The 13,360-nt window shown below is 35.7% G+C and overlaps 1 protein-coding gene across 1 annotated transcript in view; it reads right to left on the bottom strand.

The window, feature by feature from the left end:
- Positions 1–12,983, bottom strand: part of LOC138709222 (uncharacterized) — a 385,380-nt gene extending 372,397 nt beyond the window's left edge. Inside the window, exon 1 of the mRNA XM_069839826.1 lies at positions 11,167–12,983. The gene's annotated coding sequence lies outside the window, so the exon portion shown is untranslated. The remainder of the gene's footprint in view (positions 1–11,166) is intronic.
- Between the last annotated feature and the right edge of the window lie 377 nt (positions 12,984–13,360).

Genomic DNA, 13,360 nt, shown 5'->3' with positions numbered 1-13,360 from the left:
ATCTAAGATATTATCTAAGTTCTAAAATATTATCAATTAATTTTTATTTCACTGGGTTTTTACCAATAAAAGCTGTAATTTCTCTTTCAATAAAAGACAGAGAGAGTTTGAAATTATATTCTTTACCAATGTTATTTAAGCAGAAGAGCGCTCGTTTTATAGTGTCTTCATTGTCAAAGATAACCATCATACCTGCAAATGACGGTAGATATGTATTTCGTCTTATTTTAATTTCCTTGTGTACCATTCAGCCATTTGCGTATTAGATTACTGCTGTATAAAATGCCTGTTTCTTAGATACCATATGAATAGTCCGAGAATGTCTTTAACTAATGAAGAAACAGAGGCATTATGTTCAATGTCGAATTACTCCAAAATATTGGATTCACGCTTACGCTTAAATTTTACAATTCCGCTAATGTACAATACAATGTCGAAGTTACTGCACTTCTGAGTGAGTAAATAAATTACTAATTCCACAATTTGGGACATCTGGCCGACATGTACGACTGACCACTAGGATCTAGAATACAAAGCAGAGGTTAAATTAAAAATAAGATACGATAAACAAGTGAATATGTAAGTAAATAAATATATAAATGGATAAATAAATAAATAAATAAATAATACAGTGCCACGAGAACGTGGTGTTGTTGGAGAGGTCGAAAACACCAAAATATTGTATATAAACCACACAATAACTTAAATGAACCAAATGCGGGTTCTGGAGCTCTTGACTATACAAGGAAAAACGAAAACTGTAAGGCATTGCACTGTTTGAAACTTCTAATACCTTACGAAGAGTGATGCAGAAGAAAATTGTACTTTCCACATCTGTTCCTGAGGGAGCTGAATGTAGAGGTTTAGAGATGTTTATCGTATGTTACATGGCTTTTTGTGCACCCGTGATGAAATGAGTTGTGTGCAGATGTTCTCACAAGGCAAGGACGAACCTGGAAGGCTCCAGTGTATCTTATGAGTAGTGTGGGATCCACCAATCTCTGGACAAATTGCGGGGAACACCCATCATGGCGGACTGTCCCGTCGTCACGCAAACACAAGTGGTGCCATATTTTTTAGGAGCTGATAATGAAAGGAGAACTGTGAAGAATGTTGGTGGAATGAAGAGAGGAAAATCCTTCACAAGCTTGGCTTAGTACACCACAAATACAATTTCGTATTCTTCGAGATTTGAACTCCGGTCCGCGGTTGAAAGCCAGAGCTCCACCAACTGATTTACCAAGCCGACTAAGCTGAATATAACCTGGAATGTGGTTCTGCGGTACCCAACAAACAGATCATACTTGTCGAGGATGAGGGTAAATAATAATAATAATAATAATAATAATAATAATAATAATAATAATAGTAGAAAAGTTTTCCGGGCTATGAGGCCACCACTGAAGATGTTCACCGCAGCAGTGAACGAAACGTTTGGTCTCACAGCCAACAGACCACGGCCTCATAGCCCGAAAAACTTTTCTACTATTGACGCCGGCCGTGAAAGCCTACACTCCAATATAAATAATAATAATAATAATAATAATAATAATAATAATAATAATAATAATAATAATGGTGATGAGGTGACGATATCAATAATAACAGAACGGTTGTTCAGCTAATGTAGTGTAGAGCTTTTTCTTGTTATTTATGCTCCTTCCCGGAGGCAATCATTCCAGGTAATGAATGTGTCGCTCTAGTGACACGTGCTAACAGAAGTTGGATGTACGAGTAAGTGCAAGAGAAGATGCGGAAATCTCGGCTGCAGACGCCGCCAAGGCGATGTGAATCTACTCTCTTCCCTCCCCACTTCACTCTGACAGACAACTGCTGCCAACTTGGCGAGCACCATCCGATTCGATTCACGTCGAACAGTTGAACTCTCACGATCCTGTAACCAAGGCCACCTACATACAAACAGCCGGGAGCGTTGTTACGAGTGGACCAATTACAGAAGCTGTTGGTGCTAATCTCGCAACCTGATCATCATTCTGACAATAATTTATACATTGGCTTCTAAAAGGAGTTGCAAGTTTGACTCCCCATGGACTTTTCGAACAACTTACTTTTTATAATCATTGTTTTAACCATTTAACTTTTTAATTGTAAAAGAGAATATAGAAAGTATTGTACATTCGTTGAAAATTTTAACAGAATATTGAGAGATAGGTATTTTCAGCGTTCATGGTGCCAAAAGAGTGGTTTTTGTTCTGATCTTGTTTAGTAGAGAATCCAAGGGTTTTATGGAAGGAGCGTGGGAAATCTAAACACAAGGAGGAATAAAATTAATTGTCCCTTCTCCTGAGAAAATTATAAAGTATGCTTGCTTAATATCACTTTCTTGAATTACCATATTTACCCGGGTAATGGACGCCCCCACATAATGGACGCACCTCAATTTTTCGCGTTAAATTAAAAAAAAAATCCCCGCTTAATAGATGCATCTCATTTTAAACAAAGATCGTTTTAATAAAATCGAAAGTCGTAAGATTGGATGCACCTCATAGTGGATGAGGTAAGGCTAGTGTTAATAATAACAATAAAGTGTCTTGTCTTATTGTCGGTGTATTCATTGTTACAAATTATCATCTGTTTATAAATAAATGCTGCTAACTATCGATCGTCTTAAGTGCGACATGATCAATATATAAATTAGTTGCTGCCCATATATCGTTACATATTCTATCGATTATTTCAGCATTCGAGCTGGCCACCTTTAATACGTGATTTTTTTCAGTAAAAATTTTTTCCTCGCAAAAAGGACGCACCCTAGTTTTTTGTTATAAAAATCGAAAAAAGTGCGTCTATTACACGGGTAAATACGGCAATAAAACAACTCGAAAATGAGAGATCTAGTTCTTGACTCCCATGACTTTCAATGCCTTTCTATGTATTGTGTTGTATTGTAATTTAACTTGGTAGTAATAATAATAATAATAATAATAATAATAATAATAATAATAATAATAATCATCATCATCATCATCATCACCATCATCATCATCCGTAGCGCCAGTCCTTGAAGAACCCGAACCGACCAGCCAGCTGCTTGCCTCACGTTCACATGCCGAAGCAGAGATAGACGATCATCCAACCAGAATGGAGGTATCGTGTGGTTAGCACGATGATTCCCCCCAGCCGTTATAGCTGGCTTTCGCAACCGGATTTACTACCTATCGTAGCTCCCCAAGTGCATCATCACGATGCTTGCCCTTATCTCTACTCCGGAGCTCTCCCCAATGCTCCTATTACTTCTCCTCTTTCGCGTCGTCGAGCTGTCAGGATTAAATAATCGGTCTGTAGAGATATGGGCGAGAGGTCGGTAAAGGAATGCAGCACAGCTTAACTGTACTGGAAACACAACGCTATATCGCATGCGTGACATCCGATCGCTCTGACTGCAGGCGCACATTATCGGCGACTGTCATGGCTAAATAATCGTACTGTACAATAGAACCGTCCGCACAAGGGACTTTTTTAAACAAGAGGGAAGATGAACAATGAACATTTATCCTTTTTAGCACATGGTTTCTGCAAGTTTATGTGATTTGCATGTCCCAGTTGAGATTATTATCCATGTGAATGCCAAGATTTTTTATGGAAGAACTGAAAGGAATATGCACTGTAGGCCTATTTACTTTAAAGGGGAAAATGTCAAGTTGTTTTATAGAGTTTATTTGACGTTTGTGCCCTGATATAAATGCTTGTGTCTTTTCAGAATTGATTTTATTCACCTATGCCGTAAATAGTAAATAACGTGTAGGCCTAAGCTTACGGTAATCAGAAGGGGGAAAGACTGCATATACCAGTTCCGAGCAAATCCACACATTATGTACAACCGATAAATTCTGAGCAAATTATATACCAACTCTGAGTCAATTCAGTGAAAGAAAGACATTGCTCGGTTATTATTTTCGTCTACGTTTAGACTAATATCAACAAATCTAACTTCTAAATGACAGAATATATGGATGATGTTGACAATGCGTTACGTAAGAAAAGCTCCGACTCACGAGAAAGAGTATCAAGGCTTTCTACACCGCGACGCTCATGTTTGAATCGCTGTGATTTGTTTTCTTTAGAGAAGACCTGAAAGGCGAAGAGGTTGTTCTCATGACGAGGAGGGGGAGAACACAGAGATGAGAGTGGGGGAAGTCGGGGAGTGAAAGAACCAGAGGGAAGTAGGGAAAGGGGTTGAGATTGATTCTTTATAAATTCGTTGCCTTAGAACAGGGGTTGACGAACTAGAGAGCCAGAGAAGACACTGGTCCTAACGTATTCCCAGTAGCATTCAGTCGACTTGTTATCAATGTGGTCAGGGTTCGATGCGATTCCTCATAGATATCGAAAGATTTTAAGTGAACAAAGAGGTCCAGAAGCACAATTTCTCCGGTTAATTCGATGTACGCTGACAATTTCTTTCAATGAAAGCTCCTTATCATCTCGTCATCTCTCAACAAAAACTGAAATTCATAAGGATAGTTAAAAAGTAAATTTTTACCATAATATATAGGTACGACACAATTATTGTTGCGGGAAGTATGCATATCGAATATATTTCATTTTAATAACAAAATGAGATTATTTGAAGTGCTTCTGCTAAAATTTTTACGAAAGTCTTGTTAAAGTAACAATCAGGTCTACCAAGAAGATTACGCAGTATCTAGATGCCCATTAATAGATTACTCAACGTTGAAGATTTCTCTATCAGCAAGCGTGTGAAATCAGCGCGTGGCTAATGAGAAAGACAGGCTTCGGCACGAATTGGAGTCACGTGATTATCGTGATCTATCATGGCCATCTTGACAATCGCCTACTATAAATACATGTTCAAAGTTTTAAAAAAACAAAGGAATTACTATATTAAACTCATGTTAAACGTGCATTTATATATAAACTTGTTCAATGTTGGCCATGTTTGTGACGTCGCGTCGTAGCCCGTCTTTCTCGTTAGCCACGAATAAGCGAGTGTGACGTTGATGGTAGTACCAGAGCTCTGGTAGAACTTTCCTTTATTGTAGATCCCGAAGCAAGGGTTATGGAAGGTAAAGAATTTCGGCAGCCGAAACATTATGATTCATATCCTCCTGAGTCCTTAGACTATACTATACTATACTATACTATAGCTACTATACTATACTATACTATACTATACTATATTAAACTATACTTCATACATGATTATGATGTAAGATGTATGTGCAGATACCCGAAGTACAGTACAATATACCTGCATTTGTGCCCTAACTGTAACCTGCAGAAGTCTTTCAGCATTTTTCCTCATATCAGTGACTTTTTTGAAGTGTAGTATTATTTTGAACTTTAAAAAATAAAACAACAAGGGTGCTATTCATAGACATTTCGCAGCACGCGCTACGAGCGTACTAAGCTAGCCCCGGGTGTCCACTGGTTACTTGTACAGAATTCAAATCATATCCTATCGCTAACACTTGTTTATGATAACGAAAAACGCTTATCATCCACCGAAAGCCCGCACTAAAAATGTCTATGAATACGACCCCCAATGTCTCAAGACTCAGGAGGTTAAGGTAGTAATGGTGGAAAATTTTACAAACTTTCCCTTAATGTAACGGCTACTTTTATTTCTGCTTCACACAACAAGAAAGTATGTGTCAGTTAATGATCCCCGTTCTTTAGTTGTCTACATTCTAGGGCATCGATTTCAAATCTATGGGCTACTTTATAGAACATCTTAGATCTAAATAGGCCTACGTTAATGAAAGTGAATGAAGAAAGCCAAGCCCAGGTTGCATCGCCGACCTGTATTTGTACAGTTCTTCGTGATTACAGAAGATAGATAACGTCGTTATAGCGCAAACTGTTTTCGTGTTTGGTACATTCTAAATGCATAACAAACAGTTGTCACATTAGAATATAAGCGGTTCTATCTACGTACATCTGCGTTACTTCGCTTCCACCACTCTGAATACACGATGACGTCAACTCCTGGAAGCGCGGCCTACTCCGCATCTGGAATCCTAGAAGTGAGGGGATTTTTAGAAGTCCTCGCGTGCTGTCAGGTTCCCGGACACGAGTCCGCAGATCGATTCCGATAACTGCTAGTTGAGAAATGGAAGTGGGGGGGGGGGATATTTGTTAAAATTTCCTGCGGAAAAACAAATCGATCACAACCGTTTTGTTTTTTTGTGGTTGCGTAATTATTTAACTGCTCTGTAGTCTCAAATTATGACTAAACCTTTAAGCTGTATGTATACCATGGTTATCAGTTCGAATCCTGATTAGAAGGTAGGCCTTTGTATAAGTTGAATAAGTAGCCTAAGCAAATCTATAATATTACAAATTACAGAGTCTGCAATGAGCAAAATCAAACCACTAGATTTATTATAATTAATAATAAGAATATTATAATAGGCTAATAATAATAATAATAATAATAATAATAATAATAATAATAATAAATTACAGACTCAAATGGTCTAACACGCATTAGGTATGATGATAAAGGTTACGATAAGAAGGATTGACATAAAAGGAGATCTGCACAGATAGGTAAACAAATGGGAGGAACGAATTTGAGTCCAAAAAGAAGAATATAGCTTAGCATAATTATTCTCGAAATAAAGATGCTCAACTCTGTAGTTCATACACGCATTTACACATTTCATTCACAATAACTCATTTTGTCGAGACTAAGGACAAGCACAACTGTACATACCTATAGATATCTAAATATTACTGGTACTTCACTTCGGAAACAATCAGAAAGATTCACATTCTTTCAAAGAATTCACTGTGATTTTGATGTTTAGGTTCAATGTAACATTTTGTGAGACATTCAGTCTGAAGTATTCTTCTTTAGCTATGAAAAAGTAAATCTGTGTTGCATACTGAAATCAGATATTAATTGTGAACTACTTCCACTTTTCATCATTTATATTAAATGAGAAAGATCTCATCCATCGAAATAGTATTAGGAAATGATCCCAGGATGGAGGTAGCATTCCCTTGTTGAATCGCAATTCCAATGCGTTTACGAAGGAAATTGATAGATCTAGGATCGGCGGTATAGGACAGTAGGCGTGTACTAATTTGGGTCAGAAAATCTTTAGCGTCTCTACACCACGGAGCAAAGGTCTCAACTGCAAAAACGACGAAGATGTAATTTGATGTTAAATGTTCGTATTTACTCGTTTAGCATCAATGTTTTAATAAGACTAAATCACCTCATAAACTTTAGATTACAGGATTATTATTTTAGAATAATTATCAATGAAGCACTTGAGAACTTGAACAAAACACCTATCTCGCACCAAAAATATTAGCCTATATCACTTTTTTTACTGCTCTTTGTTTAGTTATCAGTTCCAAAAGAGCTGCTAAATCTATTTTGTCTATTCTAAAATTATAAATAGTCTCTTCAGTGCGGTGTAAGAAAATCGTTAGATGAATTTTCCACCTACCTGTTCTGTTTATTATTTAAGAGAAATTTAGGAAGACATCTGAAGAGATGGGCAGGACAATTTTGAATAGAACGATGAAACAAGTCAAACTCGTGAAGATATAGGCTATATGATATACATTAATATTTAGTTGTTTATGTGTAACGACTCCGTAACAACTGCTACATCCACTTAACATCGGTAACGTAATAATAGGCCTATATTCAAAGCACAAAACTGCCAGATGTCTTTTTTTATCCCTTTCTGCTGAACTCAAGAAAACAAAAAAAGTATGTACGTGTTTTTTTTATCCATAAGACTGGTAGGAGAAAGCGAAATAGCTAGAGGACTCGCCTCGTGGCCTTTCTCTATCTAAAGATTTCACAACAGAGTCTGAGATTGAACCCCGGTATCATCTATTAGTTAAAATCTTCTGTACCATAGTCCTCTATTTCAGCCTGCGCAAAATAGCCTACGATTATGTTATTCTTAATTTGTCAGACAACTTATTGTTAAAGAAAGAGGAAGTGATTACGTAACTACACAATTTTAGCCAGATCCGGATTAAGATATCATTATCATTAGCCGAATTCTGATTGTTTAAACACCAAACGGAAGTGAAATAGTGCTGAAAGATTTCATAACCAATGCTGTAATTTGCAATTAGAACAACACATTATTCAAAGCCAACGGCTTTCCTAGATGATCAAATGATTGTATAAGGACAAAAACTGTTAGCTTCAACGTGATTTTTAGACACATTGGTGTCCTAAATAATATCTGTTCTGCGTAGTTAAGAGAAAACACCGTCTGTCGTTCTCTATAGAGGTTTTCGGTTTTATATTCCTTTTCAACTTAAATTTTATTGCATAATTTTGTTGGAAAGTCTTCTTTCATTCACTCTTGAAATATGTTTTAACCACTTTATCTAATATAATTTACTAAAACTGGAGTAAACTGAAGCATCACTAAGATTCCATCCTTCTATTATCCAATATATTGTAGTTCTCTGCGTTCGAAATAATTTCATAATTCATTACAACAATATTATAATCTAAATCGAGGCGTGTATTGCCTCAATACAACAATTTCAGGATAATAATAAAATCTAATAAATTCAATTAAGTTAAGTTGCCGGTAGGCCTAAATATTTTCAACGAAATAAAAACAGATATATTTTTTTAGTACATTTAAGCAAGCTTCTTTGACTGTTGTCAGAATTCCACGAGAAATAAAATGCTAGAATAAGAGTTCTATAAATATAATTAAAAACCTACTGTAACTGTACTTATACAAGGAAGATGAGAATTTCCAAGTAATATTTACTTTATGCATACAAATAATTTTGTTCACACTTGTATACAAGAATTTATTTCCATGCATTCCTGGAAGTCTGTTATTTCAAAATTATTCTTGCATTAATCCCCCATACGGGATCGGTTTACATCATTTAAGAGCGTTGGGCCTATACATCCCAACCTTTTCTACCCTCGTTCATTTAAAAGGAGATGAGATAATGTAGGAGAGAAAAAAAGAGAGAAGGAGATATTTGCAAACAAGAGTTAGGAGAGAGAAATATACTCATACATATAACAGTAAAAAAAAAGTTAAATCATTCCTTTAAAAAGACACAGAAACAATTTTAAAACTTTAGTAATAATAAAATTCAGAGCAGGAGCGCGCATAAAGCTCACAACACTTCTTAGGAATTCAAAACGCAATAACTAAACGTCTAAGAAACGTTCTAAGGAAAGAGTAGACGTCAAAATGCATTCAACTTAAGTCTTTTTAAATCTCAATTCTCCTTATCCGACTTCTGTTCTTGACTACTTCTTTACTAACGTCACGAAACCTGTTTACACGACTTATAACCTAGCAACCAGAAATAGTTGATAGATTTTGCTAACGTGACATAAGAAGTATAACTTTTAAAATCCAATATTATAAGTAACAATCATCCACATAATAATAATAATAATAATAATAATAATAATAATAATAATTTATTATTATTATTATTATTATTATTATTATTATTATTAAGTGAATATCGATATTCTTGTATCAAATTTAACATTTTATTAACACGACCACAAATTGTTAAGACGGACTGTGGTAAAAAAAAATATCAGAAACCTAGCTTTGATGTTCAATTGTGTTAAACAATTCACATGAAATTAACTTCATAGGGATTTCTTTACGCCCGTTTCAGAATCAACAGCATTTCTATAATGCACGTACTGTGTATAGATATAAGTTTCTGCTACCTATGTCGCTATAAATAAGCTAGCATTATTAAAAAAGAACAAGTTGGTTATGTGCATTTTCGTGCTGAAAACATCATCCGTCTCTATTATGGATGTAAATCAGACAGAGAACACAAATAAAGACAAGTAAATATCATATCCATATTTTTATTCGGATGATAACAGTCTTTAGCTAAGTTCAGTGCTTAAGTTGGGTCGATACCCGCCAATATCTTGTGAAACTTGTTAAGGGAGTAGGCCTACCTAAAGTTTCCAGCTTTGCTGAAATGTCGGAGTACGCACCGTTATTAATTTTCTCTAAGCCATAAAATATGTAATGTTAATTTAAATGGTTTAGGCAAGAATTTATGGCAATTATATGTAGAAAGCAATTTTCTTGCTTTGTTGTTGTTTATGCCATGGATTCAGTAGCACTATGGACACTTTGTAGCTAGCATAATGGACTGGACATTTTGAAAATAAACCAGATAATCTTGTTTTCCTTTCATCTTCTAGTAATACGACAGCATTATCCAAAAGCCAATTATGAATGAGCCTTCAGTTCAAGAAACAAATTTATAACTCCAACTAGCAGTGGTCGTTGGCCAAACATTTTGCGGATTTAACGTTTAATATTATGTAGACACAGCTATATCAGATTTAATTTAATTATTTGGTTGTATTTAGGTAGAAGATCTTAACTTCCATAAAAGAAATATGGAGCAGAATTTCACCCCTATGAGCTCATGTGAAAAATTTTGAAGTGTTGGTGAATATCTGTTGTTTTCATTTCTCAATAATTAAACCCCTGGCTAACTTGTTGCAATGCTACACATTACGCAGCACTTAAGCCACTATTTTTAAAAAAAGGTGTGTCACATTATTAGAGATCATGTCATTTGCAAATATCAAAACATTTTCTTTGCCAGGATCTCCACATGCTCTAACGCCATGCTCCACACCTGACACGCTTCCAATCCCCTTCCCAACCGTCAATTGGCAACCGCTATGTTTTATGATGCGGGCGGCAATCGGAGTCCTTGTAATTTAAATATATTAGCGGTATATACTAATGGGGATGAGGTGCTTTCGAAAAAAATTACTCTGTGCCAAATATTTTCATGGATTATAGTCTATAGTGTTTAATTTCGAACTATTTTCAGTGTAGTGAAATTTAAACAAAAAAAGGCGTTAGAGATGACGTGGCGTAAACACTGTTTTTTTTTTTTTTTTTTTTTTAAATTTTGGTATATAAAGGTTTCAAATAATTGCATGTTATTGGAATAAAAATTACATACATTGAATCGCAGATACAGAGTCAACGAAAAGGTGAGACGCATGGACTGATAACACATAGAATCAACAATTGAAAACTACTTATTGGTATTAGGAATACTGGAAACAACCAAGCATTTTTGTGAAAATATCAAAATTGCCTCTTCATACTTCATAACATGGAAAAAAAATAACAGGTGCAATATTTCATGTAAACTTACCTTATTTTATCATATGTAGGAGCAGAGTGATGAAGTATGGTATAACATGGAACGATGAGTAATCCAGATAACCGATGCTTCTTTTCAAAGTGATCTTGAATTATTCTGAAGCCAACAGTTTTGTGGTTTACCGAAGCACACTTCACTGCCGTTTTTATTAGTTTTTTTTTTCACCCTTTCTTAGAAAATTGTCGTAGTTATGTATAAACGAAATCCCTTGCGAATCTCGGCTTAACTGAAGGCACTTGTTAATTAAAACATTTTCAGCACATATTAAGAATGAGTTCAGTGTTTTAATTAAGATTCAAAATATATCATTCAATACGTGGGAATGTTGTGGTCAACATATGGCAGATGTGTCAGGTGAATACGTAATGAAAAACTAAAAGATAAAAGAAAACAAAGACGTACATGTATTAGTCTCAAACCGCCAAAACCACACTCTTAGAAACTGGTATTCACAGAACACGCAAAGACATAAAAACGTATTATCTTCCTCTTCTTTTCCCTAATATCACTTTGCCACGGAAGCAAACGGTCTATTTATGATCTTTTCCATGAAAAATATATAAAACCTCTTGCGGTTTCCTTCACGTTGACTATGTCTATCCGTGATAAGCAAAAAAGGCGTATTAACGAGCATGAAACTTCAGTAAACTTATCGTATAGTCTTGAAACATTACTTATTTCACTGTCTCAGCACAAGCACAACACTTTCTGACACTGTTTGTGTTTTAATTGACGTCACAAAGCTAACTTTGCTTTATTACCGCTGGGTTTTAATGTATTACTTTATTTATCAGAAGTTAAAACACGAAACGTTAATGAAGAAACATAACACATTGATTATGTTACCATGAATGAAACAATATAACTTAACATAACTAATGACTTCTTCTTATTCTGCCCCTGGTACGTTATTAAGGCAATTAGGAAATGAATAAAAGACAGTAGTTGGTAATGCTATAAAGAGATTGAAACAGTTTTCAAGTGGAACTGTTAAGCAATGAAGAACTCGGGGAAGTGGTTTAATTTTCACTTCTAACAGAAAAAAACAAAATCTATGTCATAAGTTTCACTGATAAGTTATACATAAGACTTTGAAACATAGAGTAATGCATATATTATGCTTCTTTACTAATGTCAGACATCAGTTGTCGAAGACACAAAGAAAAATTTAATTGTGAAGAAAATGTGAAAGAAGCGCAATTGTGTATAACCGAATTTGGTGGAAAAGAACTGCTGCTATAACAAAATAGGCGAATGAAACGCCAATGTCTTTAATTTTAGTAATATGATACTATGAAGACAAAACAAAGCAACGTACAATATGTCTTTTTTGTCACAAATATCCCAGACAAATTGAGATAAAACTAGATGTGAACGTTTTATTTTTCACTAATTCCACTCATGCGATGATAAATACAAGAAAACCATAGAATTCGCACCTCATTTTAATTCACGAATATCACTGATATGTTGAGATAACTACGAACGAATTCTGGTAGATTTTCACAAATGTCACATACTTGTCGCTATGGAGATATGAATAACAGAATGTACGTCTCTCAGCTTTTCACAAATGTCACTTTCTCGTTATTATAGAGATATGAACAAAGCAATACACATATTTCAGATTTTCACAATCATAAGGTACTATGGAGATCAGGTAAAAACGAATGCGGTCAGGTTTTAAAGACTTTCGCTCATGAGCGTCGACCTGTCAGCTGGGTGGCGTGCGGCTCGGAGGCACAGAGCAGTTCGTTCCTGTCATAACACAGACACCTCCTCTCTCTCAGCGTGGACCTCCTCGCACTCTGGCGGCAAAACCGGACTAGCGAGCAGCCACGATTCCTCCTTCATCTTCTCTCTCTCTCTCTCTCTCTCTCTCTCTCTCTCTCCCCACCCCTCTAAATCACCCTCACCCTCTCTCTCCCTGCCTTTACGAGCTAGCGGCACAAGTTCACACAAAAGCTCCTTTTTTTTCGCCCTGTCTCTCTGTCTCTATCTGTCTCTCCCTCTACCCCGCGACTCATAAAAAATAATAAAAAACTGTACAGCTGATATGCGCGCGCATCCTTTCGCCAACGACGTGACGTCAGCTCCAATAACGATGACGTCACGTGACGTAGGTTAAACCTCCCCTTTCCCATTTTCTAGTACAGAATGTGCAAAAATTTTATGTTCAACCACA

This window comes from Periplaneta americana, chromosome 11, assembly GCF_040183065.1.
Source record: "Periplaneta americana isolate PAMFEO1 chromosome 11, P.americana_PAMFEO1_priV1, whole genome shotgun sequence".
NCBI classification, from domain to species: Eukaryota; Metazoa; Arthropoda; class Insecta; order Blattodea; family Blattidae; genus Periplaneta; species Periplaneta americana.
Note: the sequence above shows the minus strand (reverse complement) of the source record. Positions and strands in the feature narration are given on the sequence as shown.